Here is a 12,857-nt window from a genome sequence, read left to right on the forward strand (position 1 = left end):
GCACGTACGTGCCCTGGAAATTGCCGGCGAAGGCTTGGACCAAGTCATCCCAGTTGGAGATCTGCCCCGGAGGCAGGTGCTCCAACCAGGCGCGAGCAGTGTCGGAGAGGAACAGGGGGAGGTTGCGAATGATGAGGTTGTCGTCGTCCGTTCCACCCAGTTGGCAGGCCAGGCGGTAGTCCGCGAGCCACAGTTCCGGTCTCGTTTCCCCCGAGTACTTCGTGATAGTAGTCGGGGGTCGGAACCGGGTCGGGAACGGTGCCCGTCGGATGGCCCGACTGAAGGCCTGCGGACCGGGTGGTTCAGGCGAGGGACTCCGATCCTCCCCGCTGTCGTAGCGTCCCCCACGCCTGGGGTGGTAGCCTCGGCGCACCCTTTCGTCGAGGTGGGCCCGACGGTCGCGACGATGGTGCTCGTTGCCGAGGTGGCCCGGGGCCGCAGGCGCGGTGTTGCGCGTGCGCCCGGTGTAGACCGAGGCTTCCCGCATGAATCGGGAAGTCGCGGCATGAGGTTCCGAGGGGTATCCCTGCCTTCGGGAGGCAGAGCTTTCGGCCCGTCGGACTGCAGCGCCTTCCAGGAGATTCTTGAGCTCTCCCTGGATTCGCCGACCCTCGGTGGTTGATGGCTCCGGCATCGTGCGGAGGAGCATCGCTGCGGCTGCCAGGTTCTGACCGACCCCACTGGATGCGGGTGGCGGTCTGACCCTGACGTCGTTGGCGACGCGGTGCTGGAAACCCTGGGGCAGGTGACGTATTTCTCCGGCCGGGGGTTGGCCCGCCCATACCTGCCCGACGTCCCGGCGGATCGGCTCAAGCGCTCCTGCTCCCTCGTCGAGCCTAGCCTACGCCCCGCGGACTTGCTCGAGCTGTGGGTCGTGACCCCCCGCCGGAACGGGGACCACAGCTAGCTCCCGCGGGATGTCAGCGCGAGGCACCGGCCTAGGAAGATCACCGTCCTCCGGCATGCCAAGATGGTTGCCTTCGGAGGGATCCCCTAGCTTGACGTGGAAACATTCGCGGCTTGGGTCGCAGTCCTCGTCGTCGAGGCTGCGGCTACCGTCGGAACAGTCGGAGAGGCAGTAGTCACATGCGGTCATAAAGTCCCGCATGGCACTGGGGTTGCCAAATCCAGAGAAATCCCAACAGATGCTGGGATCATCATCTTCCTCGGACCCAGAGGGCCCGTAGGTCGAGACGTCCGTCAACCGGTCCCAAGGCGACCGCATACGAAACCCCAGAGGGGTTGCACTCGCCTCAACGAGAGCGCCCGCCAATGCGAGGTCGCTGGGCGGGTTGAGGCTGAGTCGAAATGACGTAGGATGGGAATCGGTCGGTACCTTTTGGTCGATGAGCAGCGACATAGTCACGCCGGGGACTGATTGCACCGCCGTCTCAGGTACGAGGGCGACGTCCTGCAAGCTCTCCGCGAGCGCGCTGGCGTCGTCCACTTGCTCGGGATTGGCGTGTCGCGGGGGGACGGCGCTCGCCTTCGTCTCAAACGCGAGGTCGACGCCCGACGCGCCCCCCGTTGGGGCGCTGGGGACGTCGATTCGCTCGACAGCCGACGAAGCGCGGCCTCCCGCTTGGCCTTGGTTGCCCCGCCTCCTCCTCCGTTGGCGGGGGAGAGGACGGGGCGAGCTCGAATGTTGTTCTTCCACCACGCGGGGAAGATGTCGTCGATTCCGCCGCCGGCGGACGGGTTGTCGGCCGCCATTGTCGTTGTCGCGCGGCGGTGGAAGGAGTATCATGTCGTAGCTGCCATCGAAGGACATGAACTCAAGACTCCCGAAACGGAGCTCCGTCCCGGGCCGGAGAGGTTGCTGGAGACTGCCCATCTGGAGCTTGATGGGAAGCTGTTCGTCAACACGCAGCAGGCCCCTACCTAGCGCACCAACTGTCGGCGTTTCGAGACCGGGGGGTCCCTAAGCCGACGAGTGAGTGTGCCGCGTGCCCCAGCCCAGATGGGTCGAGCGCGTGGGCGAGCGCGAAGGGGGGAAGCGAGGTGGCCGGAGACGGGCGTGAGAGAGGTGGAAATCCCGCGGCCTTCGTGTTCGTCCCGCGCCCAGGTCGGGTGCGCTTGCAGTAGGGGGTTACAAGCGTCCACGCGGGTGAGGGAAGCGAGCGGCCCCAAGAGAGCGCCTATCTCGTCCTCGTCCCCGCGCGGCCAACCTTCTCTAAGAAGGCCCTGGTCCTTCCTTTTATAGGTGTAAGGAGAGGATCCAGGTGTACAATGGGGGTGTAGCAGAGTGCTACGTGTCTAGCGGGGGAGAGCTAGCGCCCTAAGTACATGCCAATGTGGCAGCCGGAGAGATCTTGGCACCCAGCTGGTGTGATGTCGTGGCTGTCGGAGGAGCAACGGAGCCTGGCGGAGGGACAACTGTCGGAGCGGTTGAGTCCTTGCTGACGTCCTCCTGCTTCCGTAAGAGAGCTGAGAGTCGCCGTCGTCACAGGGCTTGCGGGGCGCCATCATTGCCTATCTGGCGGAGCTGGCCAGATGGGACACCGGTCTTGTTCTCTGCGGCCCGAGTCGGCTCGGGGCAGGGTGATGATGGCGCTTCCTGTTGACGTGGCTGGCCTGCGCCCTAGGTCGGGCGACGTGGAGGCTCCTCCGAAGCCGAGGTCGAGTCTGTCTTCCATGGCCGAGGCCGAGCCCGAGCCCCTGGGTCGGGCGAGGCGGAGGTCGTTCGGCAGAGGCCAGGGCGGCGTCCGAGCCCTAGGGTCGGGCGAAGCGGAGTTCGTCGTCTTCTGGGGCTGAGCCCGAGTCCGAGCCCTGGGTCGGGCGGAGCGGAGTTCGTCGTCTTCGGGGGCTGAGCCCGAGTCCGAGCCCTGGGTCGGGCGGAGCGGAGTTCGCCGTCTTCCGGGTCTTAGCCCGAGTCCGAGCCCTGGGTCGGGCGGAGCGGAGTTCGCCGTCTTCCGGGTCTTAGCCCGAGTCCGAGCCCTGGGTCGGGCGGAGCGGAGTTCGCCGTCTTCCGGGTCTTAGCCCGAGTCCGAGCCCTGGGTCGGGCGGAGCGGAGTTCGCCGTCTTCCGGGGCTTTGCCCGAGTCCGAACCCTGGGTCGGGCGGAGCGGAGTTCGCCGTCTTCCGGGGCTTAGCCCGAGTCCGAGCCCTGGGTCGGGCGGAGCGGAGTTCGCCGTCTTCCGGGGCTTAGCCCGAGTCCGAGCCCTGGGTCGGGCGGAGCGGAGCTTCCTATGGTGCCTTTGGCAGGGCCTGACAGCCTGTCAGTCTCACTCTGTCAAGTGGCACTGCAGCCGGAGTGGCGCAGGCGGCGCTGTCCTTCTGTCGGACCGATCAGTGGAGCGGCGAAGTGACGGCGGTCACTTCGGCTCTGCCGGGGGCCGCGTGTCAGGATAAAGGTGTCAGGCCACCTTTGCGTTAAATGCTCCTGCGACTTGGTCGGTCGGCGCGGAGATTTAGTCAGGGTTGCTTCTTAGCGAAGGCAAGGCCTCGGGCGAGCTAGAGATGTGTCCGCCGTTGGAGGGGGGCCTCGGGCGAGACGGAAATCCCTCGGGGTCGGCTGCCCTTGTCCGAGGCTAGGCTCGGGCGAGGCGTGATCGAGTCGCTCGTATGGACTGATCCCTGACTTAATCGCACCCATCAGGCCTCTGCAGCTTTATGCTGATGGGGGTTACCAGCTGAGAATTAGGCGTCTTGAGGGTACCCCTAATTATGGTCCCCGACAACCGTATTAGTGATTTGAGCTACGTTCTAGTTGTGAACTCGCTGTGCTTCATTTTGAGCTCAAGTCTTGGCTTGTGTGCGTGTGTATTGCTGCGGATTTGTGTGTGTTGCTTCCCATCCTTACTCTAGTGCTTTCACCATGATCTTTGTTGTAAGGGCGAGAGACTCCAACTTGTGGAGATTCCTCGCAAACGGGAAAAGAGATAAGCAAAGTAATACCGTGGTATTCAAGTTGATCATAGGATCACTTGAAAGGGGTTGAGTGCAACCCTCGTCCATTGGGACGCCACAACGTGGAGGTAGGCAAGTGTTATACTTGGCTGAACCACGGGATAAACCACTGAGTCTCTTGTGATTGTTTCTCTGTGATACTTGTGTGTTCGCAAGAGCTTGCTTTTTAGCCACTTGGTTTTATCGTACTAACACTTAACCAAGTTTTGTGGCTAGTAGTATTTGATTTTTACAGGATCACCTATTCACCCCCCTCTATGTGCTCTCAGTTCCACGTCCTAATCAAAATGTTGTAGGAACCAAGTGGGTTTTCCGCAACAAGCAAGATGAGCATGGTATGGTGACAAGGAACAAAGCCCGACTTGTGGCCAAGGGATATTCACAAGTCGAAGGTTTGGTTTTCGGTGAAACCTATGCACCCGTAGCTAGGCTTGAGTCAATTCGTATATTACTTGTCTATGCTACTTACCATGGCTTCAAGCTTTATCAAATGAATGTGAATAGTGCCTTCCTCAATGGACCAATCAAGGAGGAGGTCTATGTTGAGCAACCTCTCAGCTTTGAAGATAGTGAGTACCTTAACCATGTATATAAACTCTCTAAGGCGCTTTATGGGCTCAAGCAAGCCCCAAGAGCATGGTATGAATGCCTAAGAGATTTTCTTATCGCTAATGGCTTCAAAGTCGGAAAAGTCGATCCTACTCTCTTTACTAAAACAATTGCAAATGATTTGTTCGTATGCCAAATTTATGTTGATGATATCATATTTGGGTCTACTAACAAATCTACTTGTGAAGAGTTTAGTAGGATCATGATTCAAAAATTCGAGATGTCTATGATGGGGGAGTTGAAGTATTTTCTAGGATTTCAAGTCAAGCAACTCCAAGAGGGCACCTTCATCAGCCAAATGAAGTACATTCAAGACATACTCACCAAGTTTGGGATGAAGGATGCCAAGCCCATCAAGACACCCATGGGAACCAATGGGCATCTCGACCTCGACACGGGAGGTAAATCCGTAGATCAAAAGGTATATCGATTGATGATAGGATCTCTACTCTATTTATGTGCATGTCGACCGGATATTATGCTTTCTGTATGCATGTGTGCAAGATTCGAAGCCGATCCTAAGGAAGTTCACCTTAGGGCCGTAAAACGAATCTTGAGATATTTAGTTCATACACCTAAGTTTGGTCTTTAGTACCCCAAGGGATCCACTTTTGATTTAATAGAATATTCAGATGCTGATTGGGCAGGGTGTAAGATTGATAGGAAGAGCACATCAGAGACTTGTCAGTTCTTGGGAAGATCCCTGGTGTCTTGGGCTTCAAAGAAACAAAATTCTGTAGCTCTTTCTACCGCCGAAGCCGAGTACATTGCCGCAGGCCATTGTTGCGCACAATTGCTTTGGATGAGGCAAACCCTTTGGGACTATAGTTACAAATTGACCAAAGTCCCTCTCCTATGTGATAATGAGAGTGCAATCCGCATGGTGGATAATCCCGTTGAGCACAGCCGCACTAAGCACATAGCCATTCGATATCACTTTTTGAGGGATCACCAACAAAGGGGGGATATCGAGATTGCATATGTTAGCACCAAAGAACAATTAGCCGATATCTTTACCAAGCCATTAGATGAGAAAACTTTTACCAAACTTAGACATGAGCTAAATATTCTTGATTCTCGGAACTTTGATTGATTCCTTGCATACATAGCTCCTTTATACCTTTGATCATATCTCTTTCATGTGCTATGACTAATGTGTTCTTCAAGTGTATTTCATGCTAAGTCATAGATTGAAAGGGAAATGGAGTTCTTCGGTGAAGACAAAGCTTCCACTTCACTCCGTCAAATTATTCATCCTTCGCCGTCACTCCGCACCACTCTCCAATTTGGTATAATCTTCACTTATATATTGTTTGCCAAAGGGGAGAGCAAGTAATTAAGGGCTTATATTTCGCTCACAAGTATCTGTTTTTGGCGATTCATGCCAAAGGGGGAGAAAGTATTAGCCCAAAGCAAAAGGACCGCACCACCACACCAATTTCAAAATTTTTCGAAACAAGTTTAAGATCTTTAAATGTTTTTCAATTGGTATCTTTGAAAATTCTATCTCAATTGGTAAAACCCTCTTGAACACCAAGAGAAGAATTTCATTGAGGGGGAGTTTTGTTAAGTCAAAGGAAAAGCATTTGAAACAGGGGGAGAAAATTTCAAATCTTGAAAATGCTTCTTTAGAGTCATATTTATATACCTTTGACTATTTGCAAAAAGACTTTGAAAAGAATTTACAAAAGAATTTGTAAAAACAAAACAAGTGGTGCAAATGTGGTCCAAAATGTTAAATAAGAAGAAAACAATCCATGCATATCTTATGAATGTTAAATTGGTTTAATTCCAAGTAACCTTTGCACTTACCTTATGCAAACTAGTTCAATTCTGCACTTGTATATTTGCTTTGGTTTGTGTTGGCATCAATCACCAAAAAGGGGAGATTAAAAGGGAAATAGGGTCAAACCTTTTCTTAAATAATTTTGGTGGTTGAATTGCCCAACACAAATTATTGGACTAACTAGTTTGCTCTAGAATATATGTTCCACAGGTGCCAAAGGTTCACAACAAACTAATACAAAGTTAAAAGAAAGGGTTCAAATGAAAGGGGTAAAGAAAACCGAAGGCTGCCCTGGTCTGGCGCACCGGACTGTCCGGTGCACCAGGGTGGATCAGCTCGAACTCCTCAGCTTCGGGAATTTGGGGAGCCCCTCTGCTATAATTCACCGGACTGTCCGGTGTGCCAAGCGGAGCAACGACTAACAGCGCCAACGGTCGTCTGCAAAAGGTGAACAGTGAGCTACAGTGCGCGGACAACGCGTGCAGAGTCAGAGCAGGCGCCAGAAGGCGCACCGGACAGTAAACAGTGACTGTCCGGTGCACCACCGGACTGTCCGGTGGCCCCACATGTCAGAGCTCCAACGGTCAAACCCTAACGGTTGGGTGACGTGGCTGGTGCACCTGACAGTGTCCGGTGGCGCACCGGACTGTCCGGTGCGCCCTTCGACAGCAGCCTTCCCCAACGACCACTTTGGTGGTTGGGGCTATAAATACCCCCAACCACCAACACTTCAAGGCATCCAAGTTTTCAGCCAACACATTCAATACAAGAGCTAGCGCATTCAATACAAGACACAATTAGAGTGAATCAAAATCTCTCCAAGTCCCAATTCCACTCAAAGCAATAGTGACTAGAAGAGAGAGTTTTGTCGTGTTCTTTTGAGCTCTTGCGTTTGGATCACTTTTCTTCTTCCTTATTTCTTGTTCCTAAGACATTTGTAATCAAAGCAAGAGACACCAATTGCGTGGTGGTCCTTGTGGGGACTTAGTGTCCTAATTGATTGAGAAGAGAAGCTCACTCGATCTAGGTGACCGTTTGAGAGAGGGAAATGGTTGAAAGAGACCCGGTCTTTGTGACCATCTCAACGGGGAGTAGGTTTGCAAGAACCGAACCTCGGTAAAACAAATCACCGTGTCATCCGCTTTATTTGCTTGTGATTTGTTTTCACCCTCTCTTTCGGACTCGATTATATTTCTAACGCTAACCCTGGCTTGTAGCTGTGCTTAAACTTTATAAATTTCAGATTTGCCTATTCACCCCCTCTAGGCGACTTTCACATACACAATAATTCTCCCTAAATATTTTTAGCATGCCACCAATAATCAATTTTTAGTGGCAACTTTTTAGCATCCTTTTGAAGTTGCTCTTATAGCTAGCATTCAAATATCTAAGGTTACATGAATTAAATTTTAGTAATGCCCTGTTTAGATGATTGGAACTGAATTCCATTCTAATAATATTAATTTAAGCATATATCAATTAAGCTAATTCGATTTTATGCAAAATATATTTGTATACTATTATTAAGAAGATGTTGAAGATATTTATGTGCTATATTTTTAATATAGAAAAGTGGGACGAAAAGTGTCAGAAATAAATTATATTGATGCATAAAATTATTTTCCATCATTCACCGCATGAATTTGAGATAAATTTATATCTGAAAACTGATGAAATGTCAAATTCTAAACTAAATAAATACTTTATTAAGTTAATTCTAAATCCTTTAAAATAAAGTGATCCAGACGCCACCAGTAAGACGAATCAAACACTAGAATAAGCGGATTGAGAGTATAATTTGGCCTTGTGAAGCAGCGAAATTACTGTTCTGCCATTCCGTAAATACCCTCACGGCCCCGCGCTCCCCGTTCCCCTTCCTCGCTCCCCACCACTCCGTTCCATCCCTCGCCTGCCTTCGCACGGGTGCGCCGCCCGCTCGACGGCCACGCCACGCCGCGCCGCGCCGCTCAGCTGCCCCGGCACCCGCCCTTCCTCGCCGAGCTCGGGATCGACGTCTCCCGCACCTCCTCGCGCCCGTTCCGGGCTCCGCATCCGGCCCCTCCCCGTCCCCAACCCCATTCCGCAGCTGGCGACCAGCACAACATCCCGAATCCCCCACCTCGCATTCGGCTCGCCGTAGCTCCTCCTCCGCGTCCCGCCGCCCCCGGCACGGTATGATTGGTGCCGCCTCACACCTCCTCTCCGTTTACCCTGTGGCTATAGACGAGCTCCAGATCGGGAAAGGGGAAAAATTGCCTTGTTTTAATTTATCCACTTGTGAGACGCTGGGCACGGACATGAAGATGCGTGCGATTTGAAATTAATTCAACGTTTAGTTTACTGTAGTGGACATGATGGATTGACGAAAAGAATAGCAAATGCCTTGCGTCTTTGTTTGTAGCCAAAAACGTTCAAGGAGAGTGGAAAGGGAACATATCAGGTGCACATGCTGATGCTAGCTGCTTGCTTGTTATGGGTGGAATTTGTCCGTGGACGGGGCAAATGCACTGTGCTCCTTTGTCGGCCTTAAGGGCAGGCTGTTTCAGGGCCCGAACTCCTCGATAAGAACTAACTTTTCTATATGTGATTGATGAACACACATGTTAGCTTCAAGTAGGCCTTTTTGTGTATTGATCGATAAACACGTGTGATGTCGAGGATGTCCTTTCGTGTCATTTTTGGTAAACACAGCAAAACATTCCTAATTATGTGGAGTAATTGCAATGTGTTAATCCTACATTTCGTTATGGAAACTGAAACTGTTGAACAAAATAATCACCATTAACCAAACTCTATTGGTCATGTGGTACATTCCGTGATCAATCAGCCATTCATTACCCACAAAGGGTATTTCATGTATACAGGCCACTAGCTGGGTATCAAAACATTGGGTTGCCAAACAAGCTACCTTCTCAGATTCAGATCAATAGCTTCTCAGGTCCAACAAGTGAGCTTTTGCACCAGTAGCTTTTGCAACCGATTGACGGAAGTTTGTTTTGTCACCCAAGACCTATCACTTGTCACCTATTCAAAGTGCAGAGGGAAGGGAACGGTGCTGATAATGCAAGTGCTGTCCAAAAAAAATGGCGCTGTGGAGCATCTGAAATGCTGCTTCCCTTGGCTCATATGAATGTCAGTTTAGGCCTTAGGATAGAGCAAAGTAGCATAATCTCAAGGTAATATATTGTCCCTGCTGTTATACTTGATGTGCATTATTACTTTCTTTCTGGAAAATTAGTAAAAATGTATCCATATGTACCATCTTTTGGGAGTAGATGCCATATCCATGTAGTGGTGCTGATGTCGATGCACGTATTTGTATCAATGCTGCGTAGGTAGCAAGTCCAATCCTGTGACAGGAGACGTGTTTTCTGAATTTGAGAAAAAAGGAAGATTTTTGCTCACTGATAATCTCATGTGCTGAACATTGAAAAAATATCATTAAGTTGACGGACACAGGAAAAAGATGCCGTTCCCTTTCAGCCTTTGTGATGACAATGTAGTAAAGCATAAATGCTTAAAGAAATGGATGAGCTAACCATTTTCCTTTGCACTTGATTTGTTAAGAATTTTATTTTTGCACTGTCAAATTCTTTTTGACTTGGTCTCTGCATTTAATATTTCAAGCTAAACAATCGGGTAACATGAGCCTGCTTATTTTGATACGTAAATTGTTCTGCCTGCTGGTGAAGTTTTGTTATAGAGGAGTTGCCATAAAATCCATAGCGCAGGTACTTTTCTGTGTGTTTCCAGCACAAAATCTGATGCCAGTTTTGGTAAGAAAGTAATGTTAATTGATAAATTTCCAACAATAAATGTGTCACTCCTAAAATTATTCTGAAAGGTGGTCTAAGTGAATAATTTTTTTTCTTTCTCAAACCAGTTTTGGCTAATTGTGTGTTTCTGAACATAATTTGCTTGGTTCATTTGGTTACTGGTAGTTATACCAATGCAGAATAACAAAGTTTTATGGTGACTAACAAAAACAAAGGATGTCCAACATATACTTTCTTGTAGATAGGAATAGTAGATAATCTCCGGTATATTTGGTAGTGGTTTAAACTAGTGTTTGTTGTTGTCTTGTGTAATGTTCTGCTTGTAACTGTCTGTCAAGAACATGACTTGACCTTATGAAACATATTTGACTGGGTATCTTTAGGGCTGATATTGTTGTTGATAGCATTATCTAATGTCATGCTTGTAACTTTCTGTCAAGAACATGACTTGACCTTATGAAACATATTTGACTGGGTATGTTTAGGGCTGAGATTGTTGTTGATAGCATTATAACAAGTATGTTTGCTGTCTCTATTCTTCTGTGGTGCCATTCACTTACTCAGACTTGCTCTTCTGTTGAAGCCTGAAGGCAGTTCACTATTTGAAATTTTTTGAATGCATTATCATAACCAAGTTTTTGATGGAAAATCAATGTTGGTGTAGCACACAGAGTTGTCATTAGAAGACCCCTTTTGGATTATGATGATGCTTTCCTGCTATGCCATAAAGGAAAATAAACATATTATTTTTTATAAAAGAAATTATGCGGACTTGGTAATATGGACTTATTTGTCTCACATATGTGCATCTATTACCTGTTGTACATCGCAAATTATCTGATCACCATCTTGATTCATGAATATGAACTAATCATGGAGTTGAGCTTTGCTCTTGCAGCACAAGTTTACTATGTCTGGGATGGCATTTGATGATTCACCTGCCCAAGTGAATGTTGAAGGAGATGTTTCAGAGAAAAAAGTAGAAGTTCAAGACCAGAATGAAGTGGGTGGGATGCCCTTACGACAAGAGGAGGTACTGCCTTTTGGCATCACCATTTCCCTCTTGTCTGTTGCGCGTATTTATAACATTCGCATAGCCTTCGCTTCATGTACATGTATTGTTTTCCTTCTAACTGGTTCACTGCTAATTATGTGTTTTTTCAGGAGGCAGCAATTAAGAAAAAGTATGAAGGAATATTGCCCAGAAAGACTCCTGCTTATATCTAAGGTCAATAGCATTGCCTTATATCTAACAGATAACGTTAAATCATGTTTGTTTAATTTCAACCGTAATCAGATACCACACTAGAAACTGATAACAACATATTCAACTTTATTACCGTTGTTTCTTAAGTATGAATAATTAACATTGCTATTTACGTTACTTTTGGTGGACCAATCGGCACCTAACGAAAGAACTGCTACCAGCAACATCAGTCGTCAGCACAAGTTCAGATGTCAGTCGTCATCAGCGCAACGTCCAAGGACTTGCTTGGATTCACATGTATCTATATTAATCCGCAAGCCCTATTGTGCTACAGTATATTGGAATTAAACTTAGGGGCCAACAAGATTGGATCCCTTCATTTTGGGAAATTGGAATATATATCTCTCTCACGTGACCAACAGTAGGATACAAATACGTTCTATATAAAACCAGGGGCGGACCCAGCCCAAAATCTAAGTGGGGGCCTAAATAGAGGCTTAGTAACTAATAAACCTTTGTTTCTATAGTAAATAAGGTAAAAGGTCCATTAAAACTTGAAATTTGAGTGGGGGCCTGTGCCCCGCTCCGTATAACGTAGGTCCGCCTAGGGGTGACAATGGGCTCTAATATTTATACTATAAAATATAAGGATCGGATCGGATTAATATCGGTCCCTATTTCTATTCATTTTTGAACTAAAATTTATTCAGGGCCCTAAATAATTGTGAAAAACATTTGGATCGCGATCCATTACCACCCCTAGGTGCGCCCTTGCATAAAATTGTATTAGCTGGACCGATATGTGCCTTGAATCACGATTATATTTTGAATGGAATTTAATTCTGAGTATCCAAACGGGTCGTTTGAGGGACTAAAGATTAGTTCATCCATTTTAGTTCTATTTAATCACTAAGGCCTTGTTTGGGAGTAAGGGTAATAGAGGGGATTGGAGGGGTTAGAATCCCCCACTATTCAATTTTAAATAGTAGAGGATTATAGCCCCCTCAATCCCCTTCATTTCACTTGCTCCCAAACAAGCCCTAAATTGCCCAACAGTGGGACTAAAACAGGGACTAAACTGTTTTAGTCTCTAGTCCCTCAAGGGGTGACTAAAAAGGACTAAAACATATTAATTTCAACCTTTTCCTCTCCTTTATTTCAGTTGCACTAATGGCGGGAGAATACTAAGGGATATTTTGGTCCTCTTATGATTCATTTATTGCATTCTGAATAATTTTAGTCCCTAGAACCAAACAGGGTAGGGACTAAACTTTAGTTCTCTAATTAAACTTTAATCCCTGGACTAAAGGAACCAGACATGCCCTAAGTCTAACGTTCGCTTCATTCCAATGTACTTGGACACGCGTAGATAGAGATAAATACACATGCATCAAACTAAATCCTCCCGACTTTTCAACACAACCGATTACCGACCCCCGTTTCACAAATACAGGCCGTTCCTTTCAGAATTGCCGCTAGAAACGGCCGGTTCTGGCCACTGGGTGAGGAGAACTGTTCACGACCATTATTAAATCCAGATGAAAGGTGGGTGGTGGAAGGCGATGAAGACC

At 48.3% G+C, this 12,857-nt stretch overlaps 1 long non-coding RNA gene across 3 annotated transcripts; it reads left to right on the plus strand.

The window, feature by feature from the left end:
* The first annotated feature begins 8,109 nt into the window (after nucleotides 1-8,109).
* On the plus strand, nucleotides 8,110-12,294 carry LOC109943458 (uncharacterized). Of its 3 annotated transcripts, XR_004855382.1 has the most exons (6): nucleotides 8,176-8,475; nucleotides 9,168-9,250; nucleotides 9,343-9,479; nucleotides 10,978-11,112; nucleotides 11,244-11,307; nucleotides 11,496-12,294. It is a non-coding gene; the product is annotated as an uncharacterized lncRNA (long non-coding RNA). The 3 variants fall into 3 exon arrangements; XR_002266246.3 differs by having other exon boundaries at nucleotides 8,184-8,475; nucleotides 9,168-9,479; XR_004855381.1 differs by lacking the exons at nucleotides 9,168-9,250; nucleotides 9,343-9,479 and having other exon boundaries at nucleotides 8,110-8,475.
* Nucleotides 12,295-12,857: the final 563 nt, after the last annotated feature.

This window comes from Zea mays, chromosome 1 (genome assembly GCF_902167145.1).
Source record: "Zea mays cultivar B73 chromosome 1, Zm-B73-REFERENCE-NAM-5.0, whole genome shotgun sequence".
In the NCBI taxonomy this organism is placed as follows: Eukaryota; Viridiplantae; Streptophyta; class Magnoliopsida; order Poales; family Poaceae; genus Zea; species Zea mays.